The following is a 13,313-nucleotide window of genomic DNA, read 5'->3' as shown; positions in this document are numbered from 1 at the left end:
GAGGGCCTCACTAAAATAGTTGAGGCTGGCCACACACCTGTGATCCTCTTGTCACAGCATCCCAGGTACTGGATTACAAAAGTGCACCAGCATGCCCGGCTAAGATTATTTTTCACAAACAAACAAAACCTACACATACATTGAAAGGTTATATAACTTTAAACTCATTAGTTCACTCGGTAATATTTTCTTTTCTCAAAATATTTTTAACTTCCCGGGCATGGTGGCGCATGCTTGTAATCCCCGTGCTTGGGAGGCTGAGACAGGAGGATCACACAGGTTCGAAGCCAGCCTCAGCTACTCAGTGAGGCTTCCAGCAACTTAGTAAGACCGTTTCCAAATAAAATATAAAAAAGGTCTGGGAGTATAGCCTGGAGGTAGAAAGCCTCTGGGTTCCACCCCCAGTACCACCAAAAATATATATATGTATATATATTTTTTTTAACTTGATGAACACAATCCACTGAGTTTTTCTTAAACAAAGAGTACACATTTCTACAATAATCAGTATTATTCTGCAAATCATGTTTCAACAATATATATTTAAAATAGAAAAGTAGCACCAATATTTAAACTATGGATATTGAGGAATAATGCTTTAATTTTTACAGTCAATTTAGAATCTCAGGGAAGAATTAAAATCAATAAAGAAAAGTCCTCACTAGGAATCTCTTCCATTTGAAAGCATGATTTAAAAATGAAACACCTATTTGAATATAAAATTTTCCCAAATTAAAAAATAGTGTCTTTTAAAAAGAAAGTAAAAATTCAATTATAAAAATTACTAGTGCAAAACTTCCTAATGAATATTAGAGTATAAAGACAGTAAATATTAGTACCTATATACATAAACATCTAAATATTTATATAAAAACACATTTTTTTTTTACTCTGGAGACATAATAATAAAAGTAAATCACTGACCATCTATCTCTTTAGTTCTTTTGTGGTCAATCTGTATGGGATGTGCTTCATATAATGACAGTTCAATAAATGTTTTCAACTTGCTTGAATAACAAGATAGTTAATGTTTAGAATGAAAACCCATCAAATACTCTAAGAGCTTTAACTGCTATTCTTTTGACATGGTTACTTTTCATATTATAATTTAATATTAAATGTATTCTGTTGCAAATCTAATATGTAAAGAATCATCATCATGCCTGGTGTGGGGGCGCATGTTTGTAATTCCCGCGCTTGGGAGGTGGAGACAGGAGAGTTGCGCAGGTTCGAAGCCAGAAGCACTAACTTAAGAGACCCTGTTTCCAAATAAAAATATAAAATAGGTCTGAGAGTGTAGCCCGGAGATAAAAAGGCTTCCAGGAACCCCAGTACCACCAAAAATAAAAAATAAAAAAGAATCATTATCACATAACAAACATAAAATAATTATATTAAATACTAAAATAATAGAGAAAATATTTCATTTTTCCCATTTTGAAATATTTACTTTAAATTGGTCATGCTGTATTTGCAGATCTAGGAAGATAGATGAAAAATAACACTGCTTTAGGGAGTAAAGTTTCTGAAAATCTTTCTGAATTGAACTATTTTCAGTTTCTTGTTTTAAAACAAGATTTTCTTCAATTCAGTCAGTATATTCAGGTTTCTAATATTTACAGTGCATTGTTTTGTGTGTTAAGAATAGAAAGATAAATAAGACAAAGTACTTTATTTCCATAAAGTTGTTGTCTAATGGTTATAACTATGTAGATAGGATTGAGCCAAACTCTCAAATTTACACTTAATCCATGTCTTCCCATGCTACTACATTTTGCACCTATTGCCTTACCACTGTCTCAGAGGGATTCTCAATATATAGATTTACTCTGAGCTTGAATTATTATATGCTGGTAGAATTTTCAGGATGTTTAAAACTAAAGTCACATGTGCTAAAAGCTTTGCCAATTAAAAAAAAAAATGTAAGAAGAGAAAAAAAAAAACTGAATGGCCAATACACCAAATATATCCTAAAGTAGATGATCAACATTACTAACACTGTTAGTTGTTAACTCAGTGCGTTAGGACATGGTGAAGGGATTGAGGTCAAAGATAGGCTCTTCTGTAAGCCAGAATGCAGCATGTATTCCAAAGTCAGGCAGATGTAAATACACAACCTTGCCAAAAGTCAAGCTGATAAATACCATGCATAATACACCACATTATCTTAAACTATGACTGGCTTAGAAACACAGTGTACATGCACTATTGCTTCTGTGTTAGAATATCTTTGTTTACAATAGACATCATTTCCACATCATGATAAATACAAAGGATTGTCATTGGTTTCTCACAAAAAAAAAAAAACACACAAAACTTGGAAAGTCTGATAAAAATTATATGTATCAGATAGATGAGAGCTATGCAAGACTACATTCCTTACTTTTTTCTAAGTTGTATAAAATATTAATTTCGTTTAATAAATAATTTGAATTTGCTAGGTTAGATATTTTGATGATTATTTGGTATTTTTTTTAGTTTGGTGAAAAATAAAACATTATTTCTTTACACATTTATTAACAAAAATAGAAGAAATTTAGAAGATAAAACTCTTTCAATATCATATTTTCTTTAAAGATATGAAAAACAAGAATAGTCAGAGAGTCTATGAGGCCACCATCTTCCAGTAAATAGACACTTGCTATTAGTCTGTACTTATTCTGAAAATTTTATTTTCTATTCTTAATACGAAGGAGGTTACCATGACATCTTGGGCAACAAGTCACATTTTCTTGTCTCTGGGAAACTGATCTACTTTTTAAAGGAATGCCAGCTCTGTCAATATAAATATTCTGCATGTGTCTTTTTTTTTTCTTTCCAAAGTTTTTAAGAGGGCCATTTGATGGGTTTAGTCTTCAAATTGATCAAATGCTATTTATTCCCTCTATATTGCCAACAGGTTTTAAAGAACATTTTATCCAATAAATAACTGAGGGAAAAATGAGTTATAATACAAGGAGTTGGAACAAATGCTAAATCAGACAGATAAAATAAAAAAAAGAAATCTACATTTCTTTCTCACTATTTCAGACAGAAGAAAGCCACAGTCTACTGTTTTGAAGATCTGTCTAAATTCTGTCAAGGATGTGAAAAAATAGGAACTCTTATACCACTCTTCATGGGAGTGTAAGCTAATACCACTAGTATGGAGGTTCCTTAAAGGATTAGTAATGCAATCACCATGTGACCCAGATATACCACTCCTTGGTATCTTTCCAAAAGCTTAGAAGACAAAATTCTATAATGTTACACGCATATCTATTTTTTTATTTTTTATTTTCGTGGTACTGAGGTTCCTGGAAGCCCTTCTACCTCCGGGCTACAATCCCAGACCTATTTTTTATATTTTTATTTGGAAACAGGGTCTCTTAAGCCAGAAGAGCTGGCTTCGAACCTGTGCAATCCTCCTGTCTCCGCCTCCCAAGCACGGGGATTTCAAGCGTACGCCACCAAGCCCGGCTCATGCATATATATTTGTATAGCAGCAAATGAGCTTCACAATACCCAAATTATGGATCAGCCTAGCTGTTTGTCAACAGATAAATTAATAAAGAAAATGTGGTATATACACAATGGAATTTACTCAGCCATAAAGAACAAAATTGTGTATTTGAAGGAAAATAGATGAAACTAAAGAATATTATGCTAAGTGAGATCAGCCAGTCTCAAAAAGTCAAGGGTTGGATATTTTCTCTTATATGCAGCAGATTGAAAATAGAAAACAAAAGAGACTTCAAATATACTAGGAGAGAGACCAGTAGAGTTGTGGGAAGGAACAGGGAAGGGAGAGGAAGGAAGAGAAAAGGAGGCTTGAGGAATAAAACACTTGAAATAATTCTATGATGCTATGCATACCAATCTCACTGATAGGTGTGGGTGCAAGTTAAGATACAGAAAGAAATACACCAAGGCCAATGTGGATTTATATTTATTTATATCACTTATGTCATTCTTTGTATAATAACTATAGTATAAGCACATTCAGAAGCTATGACACTCAGAAAAGTCTGGTACCTACAGATCACAGAAAGCCTGGTTACTGCTTGAAATATGTTGATTATCATAGGAAGCTTAATGCACTGAAAGCAAGAAAAAGCATGCCAATGATGTATCGTTGTTTTTCAATATATATTCCTACCTAACTGCAAACAAAAATGGCATGTGCAATTGGAGTTTTACAATTCCCTGGTTCTTATAGTTATTATTATTACTATTATTATTATTGTGCTAGAGATTGAACCCAGAGCATTCTCCCTCTCAGCTACACCATAGCCTTTTTTTTTGGGGGGGTGATACTGGGGTTCCTGGAAACCCATCTACCTCTGGGCTATACTCCCAGACCTATTTTATATTTTTATTTGGAAACAGGGTCTCCCAAGCCAGCAAGGCTGGCCTTGAAAGTGCGTGATCCTCCTGTCTTAGCCTCCCAAGCGTGGGAATTACAAGCATGGGTCACCATGCCTGCCTACACCATAGCCTTTTTTATTTTTTATTTTGAAACAAGTTCTAAGTAAATTTTTGAGGCTCTCCTCAAACCTGTGACCCCTTCTTTCTCAATTTCCCATGTACTGGGATTAGAACCATGTGCCACTAGCCTGGCTTCCATGACTCTTTTTGTAATGGAAGAATCAGTATTTTCTATTTATCTTAATTTATGGTATATATTAAGTATGTAGTCAAATCATCATAATGGGCAAAATTAGTCATGATTTTAAATAATTTGCCAAGTTTTTTGTTTTTATGTTGAGAGAATAGAAATAGGCAACACTGCTTATCCCTCTTTGGAAATACCAACAAAGAAAGACTGAGGGAGGCAGAGAGGGTATAAGGAGGGGAGAGATGAAAGAGGCAAGGGGATAAAAGAGAAAAAAAATATATTTGAAAGTCTTTTTTCCTTAAACCCATAAGCCTTACATATAATGCAATTATATTTCAGAAGTCAGATAAAATTAATATAGATTTCTAGCAAATTTTACACAATTCAATATTCTGTCACCAGAATGAATTTTGCAAACAGTAATGTTCACAAAATTAATTAATGACCTTCTACCAAGTCTTCCACACACGGGGAAACCAATGCCAGGCATTTTTCTTAAATTGTATTTACCACCCTTAAAAGGAAATTCTATTTTACTTTAAAAGGACAATATGAAAATATAATGAGCATATCTATCTTTATCCCAAGGTGCTTTATGATTTTCCTTTGTTCCCATCTGATGAATAATTTCAAAATGTTCTCAAGTTGAAAACTTAGTGTGAATTAAATAAAAACTAAATTAATAATAATAATAGTTATAACAACAACAACAAGCATCCAGGTGTGGTGTCGCATGCTTGTAATCCCAGTACTTGGGAGGCTGAGACAGGAGGATCTCAGGTTCACAGCCAGCCTAAGCTACTCAGTGAGGTCTTCAACAACTTAATAAGGCCTTGTTTCAAAATAAAGAATTAGTAGGTCTAAGAGTATAGTTCAGATTAGAATGCTCTTCAGTTCAATTCCCAGTACTTATAACTAGCAAAATTGAAACAAACATTCTTAGGGTGCTCCTTAGAGATGCACACAATTAATTGAAGACAGATAATTGCATGTGTAATGGCTTCTTGTATACTAAGTACCTGTTTACAAATCAAATTATTCAATTTGGAGTCTCAAATGTGTGCTGTATATATGCTCAATTAACCCCTTATAGCAATGCATACACACCTAGTGTATAAAAATAGTCTTCAATATTTTTAAGATCATCTTAATCATAGCACACATTTATAAAATGCAATGTGAAATAAAATAAAGTAAATAAAATAAATAAAGTAAATAAGAATAATAATAGCAATTGTTATTATTACTTGGCACTGGAGATTGAACCCAGGGACATTGTACCTTTGAGCTATACCCTAGCCTTTTTTATTTTTATTTTTGAAACAGAGTCTTGCTGAATTGCTAAGACTGAGCACAAGTCTGCAATTCTCCTGTCTCAGCCTCCTGAGTACTGGGATTACAAGCATGTGTCAGCACACCCAATTCTGCCCATTGCTCAAGGTGTTGAACTGGGTTTTATACTCTAGGGACTGAGCTCATAACAACATACCCAGTTCCCCCTGCAGCACAATATGAATCAGAAGTATCCACACATGTGTCTTATGAAGGGATCAAGTCTTCTCTTTGTACACTTCCATGATACTCTATATATGGCATCCAATAACATTCAAATGTATATAATACACCGAATATTCCCCGTAGCAATTTAGATGCAGCTGTGTAATGTCTAGTAAAACAAACGTACTTTCAGATTATTATCAGTGATGTTTTAATATATTTTATTTTAAAATATCTTTTGGGGTGCATGTCCACTTGCATAGAATCTTTTTAAATACAAACTTTATAAATAGACCTGCAGTCCTCAAACAATAGCAAAAAATGACTCAAAACAACACTTGATATGCTTAGCCTCTAAAATGATGACATTTTATTTCACACTGTATTTTATAAATTTGTACTATGATTAAGATGATCTTAAAAATATTGAAGACTACATTTTTATACACTAGGTGTGTATGCATAGCTATAAGGGGTTAATTGAGCATATTCAGCACACATTTGAGACTCCAAATTGAATCATTTGATTTGTAAACAGGTACTTGGTGTACAAGAAGCCATTACACATGCAATTATCTGTCTTCAATTAATTGTGCGCATCTCTAAGGAGCACCCTAAGAATGTTTGTTTCAATTTTGCTAGTTATAAGGCCTGATATCCATAAACATTTTTTTTTTACTTTTTCTATAGCTTCCAACTTTAGCAGATATTTTTTCTTTTTTCTTTTCTTTTCTTTCTTTTTTTTCATTGTGTGTGTGTGTGTGTGTGTGTGTGTGTGTGTGTGTTACTGGGGGTTAAACCCAGGGGCATTCTACCTCTGAGCTACACCCTTAGCCCTATCTCATGATTTTATTTTGAAACAGGATCTCACTAAGTTGCTTGAGGCTTTGCTGAGTTGCTGGGGCTGGCTTTGAACCTGTGATCCTCCTTTCAAGTATTGGGATTAGAGGCATGAACCAGTGTGCCTGGTTTACAAAGATATTTCTAAAAGCTATTACTTTGTGTCTGAGAGGAAAGATTGAGTCTGGAGTATGTTATCTCAGGCTGAAGTCCTCTTCCAATCATTCACACATCTCCTCACACACAAACATACCAGTCCAAAGAAAAGCAAGTTCAGGCTTCTCCCTAAAATAGTAAACCATGTGTTAAACCATTTAGAAAATTCCAAGTAATCTGGGTCCTGACTACCTTCCTGACCTCACAGCAATGCACCCCTTTCTGCTATGCTCTGATTCACTAGTACTGTTAGGCCTTTTTTACAAACCCACTGCAATTCATTTTTAAATTTTTATTAAGAGTATCTTAAGGAATAAAGAGGCCTTACTCAAATAACCTGTCAGAATGTGCAATCACAAAAGCATTTCAGTTAGTGTGCTTACTATGAACACAGGTATGGTATGCACTGAGAGATACGAGTGCTCTAATGCTGCTGCAGCATAAATAGCTAATGACCAGGGACAAGGCTGGAAGGGCAGGAAGCAAACCTGTGATCCTCCTGTCTCTGCCTCCCAAGTACTGGGATTACAGACATACACCAGCACAACCAGAAAATGGCGGATTGTATACACCTTTTCTATCACATGATGTCCAGAGGGAATAATAATTCATTGTATATGAGGAGTGATGAGGAGAGAGTAGTAGATGTTGATCTCCCTCTTTGTGTTCCTCATACTCACCATTCCATTTATATTTCTGGACACCTTTAATTTTTGTTAATGACTTACACTTTTTACCACTCTGAGCATGTCAGAAAATGAACAGAAATGTATTTTAAGTATTGATTTTGTTATTTTAAACACATTTTTATAGGAAGACAAATTCACAAATATTGAATCAAAAAATAATGAGGGTGAACTTTTTTTTTTTTTTTTTTTTTTCGTGGTACTGGGAATGAAACCCTTCTCCGGGCTACACTTCTAGACCTATTTTTTTTTTTTTTTTTTGGAAACAAGGTCTCTTAAGCCAGCGAGGTTGGCTTTGAACTTGCGAGATCCTCCTGTCTCTGCTTCCCAAGCGCAGGGATTACAAGCATGTGTCACTATGCCCGGCAATGAGCTCCTTTTTGTACTTAAATATCTTAAAATACACACATAAGAACATAATGTGTTTTGTAGCAATACAAAGTACTCAACACTCAAGGTCAATGGATTTTTGCCATTTCCTTTATTACTTTTTCTTCCCTATTTTCTTCACTGAAATGCTGTAGAACTTAATTCTAGATACTATTTTATTTAATTCCTATGAACTAAAAAATATGCAAAGAGCCAGTTGCATGTATATTTTAACAGAGTATCACTATAATGTATAGTGCAATACACTAATTAAATAATCTACAAAAAGGATATTTTATTTTATAATTTTAATGTCATTATCATCTTTAAAATTCACGTTAAAATCTACAGATTTTGTATCAAATTTGTTTTTAATATTTTTAAAATGTTCCATTTTGCCGGGCGTGGTGGCGCACGCTCGTAATCCCCATGCTTGGGAGGCGGAGACAGGAGGATGGCGCAGGTTCGAAGCCAGCCACAGATGGCTTAAGAGACCCTGTTTCCAAATAAAATATAAAATAGGTCTAGGAGTGTAGCCCAGAGGTAGAAGGCCCCTGGGTTCCATCCCCAGTATCACTAAAAAAAAAAAAAAAGTTTCATTTTACACCAAAGTTCATTATTATTATTCACAATAATAAGTGAAAATAACACAATGGCTAACAACCAGTAAATGGATTTTGAATATGTGGCACATATACATTGTAGACTCTCATTTAGCCTTAATAAGTAATGAAACAATTATCTGCTAAAACATGGATCACCTTGAAATCTTTATTCTAAGTCAAGCCAAAGAGAAAAGTACAAACACTATATGGACCTATTCACATGAGATACCTAGAATAGCCAAACTCGTAGAGACAGAAAGTAGTACAGTTGTTGCTCAGGGCTAGAAAAGGGAATAGAGTCATTATTTAATGGGTATAAAGTTTTAGTTAGGGATAGTAAAAAAGTTTCAGAGATAGACAAAAGTGATGGATATACAAAAAATGTGGATGTGCCTACTGCTCCTGAAGTATACAGGTAAAATGATAATGCGGTAACTTTTATATTTTAAAATTGTATTATAAAAATAAGTCTATCTTACAATACAATAACAGTAAGTATTTTCTAAAACAAATTCATTTATTTTCACAAGGTAAGACATAATTTTCTTATAAAAATATTCATATTCTTTGCTTTGGCTCTTTGCTTCTTCATAATATCTGTTGACATATTCTCTGTATCAATGCTAATCAAAATATGGATGGAAACATGGATTCCAAATACCTGAGCACCTGAGAACTTATCAAAGTAAAGAATTTGGGTCTATTCCTCAGACTAGAATTAGGTGATTTATATGCACATTCAAATGTGAAAAAAAGCTCATTTCTATCCTCTGTATCACCTCCAGTAAATGAAAGTTACTTCACTGATTTAATCACATTGAATTTTGGCAGAATCAGTTCTCTATCTTGGCTGAGTATTGGAATCACCGGGGAAAATTTAATTTCCCAGAAGCATAGGTCCTGTCTCCAGAGAGAGGATAGAATTAATCCAAGCTGCAGCTTGGCAATTCTTTGCTTATTTGTTCAAAGCTATTCATGAAGCTTCAATGTAAAACCACGTTGGAGAAGAAGCATGATATCAAGGACATCTGCTCAATTGTCTGACTCACTAGTGATGCCATTTATCAGTAGGCTCTGATAAAGAGAGAAGAGTCCCTTCTTTGCAACGTTTACCAACCACCTTTGATCAAATAAATAGTTTTAAATTTAGTTGATTTTGTGGTCATAGGTCAGAAATCTATGAGTCAAGTAGTCAAATTGATATATTAGCTGTTCCTTTAATACCTTAAAGAATTTTAAAGGGTATATTTTCCCCACAAAGTACTCATAATAATCTTCAAGATATTAAGGAAATGGGATTGAACATTTAAAACAAAGCTTCAAAAACAAATAGGAAATTTTGATATTTGAATGAATGTCCATATAAATATTTGTTAATCTGAACTGAGTAAAACATCCATATAATAATGTAAATATTTTAAGCACATTAGAAGAATTTTGAAACAGCATATAATTCCAAGTGCTTCAGCAAATTGGCTCTAAATACATAAGAAGAGTGTGGCCTTTATAAAACAAAACAATCAGACAACAATTTTTAATGCATTAAAAGAGGCTTAGAAATAAATGCATTGCTTTAAAACATAAATGGAAGTTGTGCTACTGAGGAAATTAAAATGCAACATCTCCTTTAACTCTAATACTTAAAGTGTTCATTATTTGCAACAATCTGACTTTAACATTTTTTTCCTGTTGGGATTGGAGGTTGAACCCAGGGACATCCTACCTCCAAGCTACATCTGCAGTTTTTGTTTTGTTTTGTTTTGTTTTATTTTGTTTTGTTTTTAAACAAGAGCTGCCTAAATTGCTAAAACTGACCCAAAACCAGTGTCCCTCCCATACTGGGATTACGGAGTGTACCATCAAACAACCACATCCAGCACAATCTGACATTGTAAAAAAGAAAAGAAAAAACAAACAAACAAAAAAAAAACAGAAAGAAAGGAAAAAAGAAAGAAAAAAAGGAAGGAAGGAATTTTAAAAATTTACATTTTATTTAACTTGACAAGATAGAAATTAAAGGAAGATGTTTCCCTTTATCTGTAACTCTGTACTCCTATTGCCTTGAGTAAGAGACAAGAATTCTTTGCAAAAACCACTAGAGATTTCTCACTGGAGAAAAACTCTGTATCTGTACTGCTTTCTGCCCAATAATTAGTGAATAATGATATATTAATGGTTGATTTTATGGTACTTCTCCTTTATCTATTATAAATTGCTTTCTAAGGGATATGCTATTTGACCCTCACAATAATTTATGGGTTAGATGAGGCCAACGTTATTATCCCCAAAGAACTTGAGGTTTAAATTTTGACTTGCCCAAGGTTTTAAAAAAAAATCTTGTCCATTTTGATATTCTTATCATTTTTAGATCAAGAGATTTGCAGCGTGATTGGTGTTTAGATGAAAGGAGTCAGGCTTATTGTAGTCAGAACAGTATTTGCAGCTTTTCCCCCCATTCACAGACAGGAGCTATTCATAGCTCCTGCTAATGCTCTCCAGGATCTTTGTATAAAAGTTCTGCAAAGTGGAAAGAATCACAATATAAAGTAAAGAGAAAGACATAGCAAACAACCTACAAATGAGAAGTTAGAAATGGATGTATAGGCATATTACTCTTTAGGAGCAAAGAAAAATAAAAATAAAATAGGATGAGTGGGTTATAGACTTGAACATAGTAATAAGCAATACAATTTAATAAAACTATAAATAAAAGCTGCATGACCTGTGGATGCAATTATCTCTGCCTTGGAATTCTACAACACTACCTATTTCGATGAAATACAGCTCACTTTATTTTAATTGAATGAACCTGCTTAGTTAGAAGCACTTCTCGGACAGTTTTTCTGTTGAAGTCCCAGTATCTTTGTGAGTTAACGGAATGATGTATGTTAGAAGGAAGAATGAATGAGGCAAAGACAAGATAGAATTTGGAAAGCAAATGGGAAGGAAACAGGCCAAATAAAACTTACTGTCCAGATGTATTAACAGTATTAGATGGAAATGTTTTACATATATATATATATATATATTATATATATATAATATATATATATAATGTATAATCTTGGATGAAAATTCAACTTAGAAAACTGGTCCTGTTCTTATATTTTCTCTATAAATCACTTTCCAGAGGTCTTGTGACAAGAGTTAAATTAACACACTTGATCTAATCTCCAGCTTGCAATCAAGAAATAAACACAGGAATGGAGCCAGAATGGGGCTGTAGAAGACTCACGCAATCCTCTTTTCACAAAGATACCAATTTGGATAGCTGTTATCATACCAAACTACCTGCACAGGCACTAAGAAAGTCAGGTGAGAGTCATAGTATGTGATTTTAGTATAAGAAGAGGAACAACAACAAATAATACATAGAAGAAGGCAGAATAGAAAACATATGTCACCTCTCCCTGTGTGCTAAGCAGCTGCAGCAAAAAAAGAGACACTGCCCACTAGAGAGAGAGAGAGAGAGAGAGAGAGAGAGAGAGAGAGAGAGAGAGATTTAAGTCAGAGATCATAGCTCCACTTACCGAAGTGTTAGCTCTAGTCAGCATAACATGCATATAGCAGTATTGGGCCATGTGTCTATCTCAGCAGCAAGCAGCCCATTGCAGCAAAAGGCTGGGTATTTGTCTACACATTTGGTGTCTGGGAGGATGGTGGGATTCAGGCGTGACCCTGCATCATGGCATCAGTAGTCACAGAACTGCCTATACCTTTCCTTCACAAACCCTAGGCAACATAGAGAGTGTAATTACACGCTTAGGGAAAGAAAAGGGAAGTAGGAACCAAGTCATTACACAAAAGTCAGAGTCAATCACTCCATGACAAATCCAGAGCCAACAGCAACCCGTGGTGCTTGATCCCAGGCTGCTGGGTGCAGATGAGGCATCTGGGCTTAGCCCGGCCCATATGGAGTACTGTAGGATGGGCTACCCATGGGGGAACTCCCACAGCTCATTCTAAGCAGCACACCAACTGAGGATGGGGGAACAAACCTAAGCTTAGGGCATCCTCCAGAGATAAAGCAGTGACATCATATAAAGAAAGAATCTATAATCAGTGTATACTTGGTTGCCACCACATGCTGAAAGAGTCCATAGGCTGAGAGAAAACAGGATATCTACATGGAATGCCTCTGGGTTCAAGCCCTAGTAACCCCCTCAAAAAAAAAAAGGAAAGATGCAGTGAGATAATGACAAATGGAATAACTATGTAATCATTGAAAGTTCAGGCATAGTCACACACCAAAATGTTTCAAGATATTTCAGGAAAGCGTCACCTCACGTAACAGGAAAAAAATAGGGCGAAAGAAACTGATGATATGATTTGTGAACTATATGTGAACTCGCCCAATAAAAATCCACACTTACTATTTTAAGGAAACCAAAAAATTTCAAGAAAACAAAGTAAATGATTTACTACCGTATCAGAGAAACTACAAAAAATGAGTATAATAATGTTAAGAATTAAATAAATATCTTAGAGCTAAAACATACATTTGTAACAGTTAACATGATAAAAAGCATCAATAACAGAACATATCAAAGACAGCAATTAATG

Source organism: Muscardinus avellanarius (genome assembly GCF_963383645.1).
Source record: "Muscardinus avellanarius genome assembly, chromosome: 1".
Classification (NCBI taxonomy): Eukaryota; Metazoa; Chordata; class Mammalia; order Rodentia; family Gliridae; genus Muscardinus; species Muscardinus avellanarius.
Note: the sequence above shows the minus strand (reverse complement) of the source record.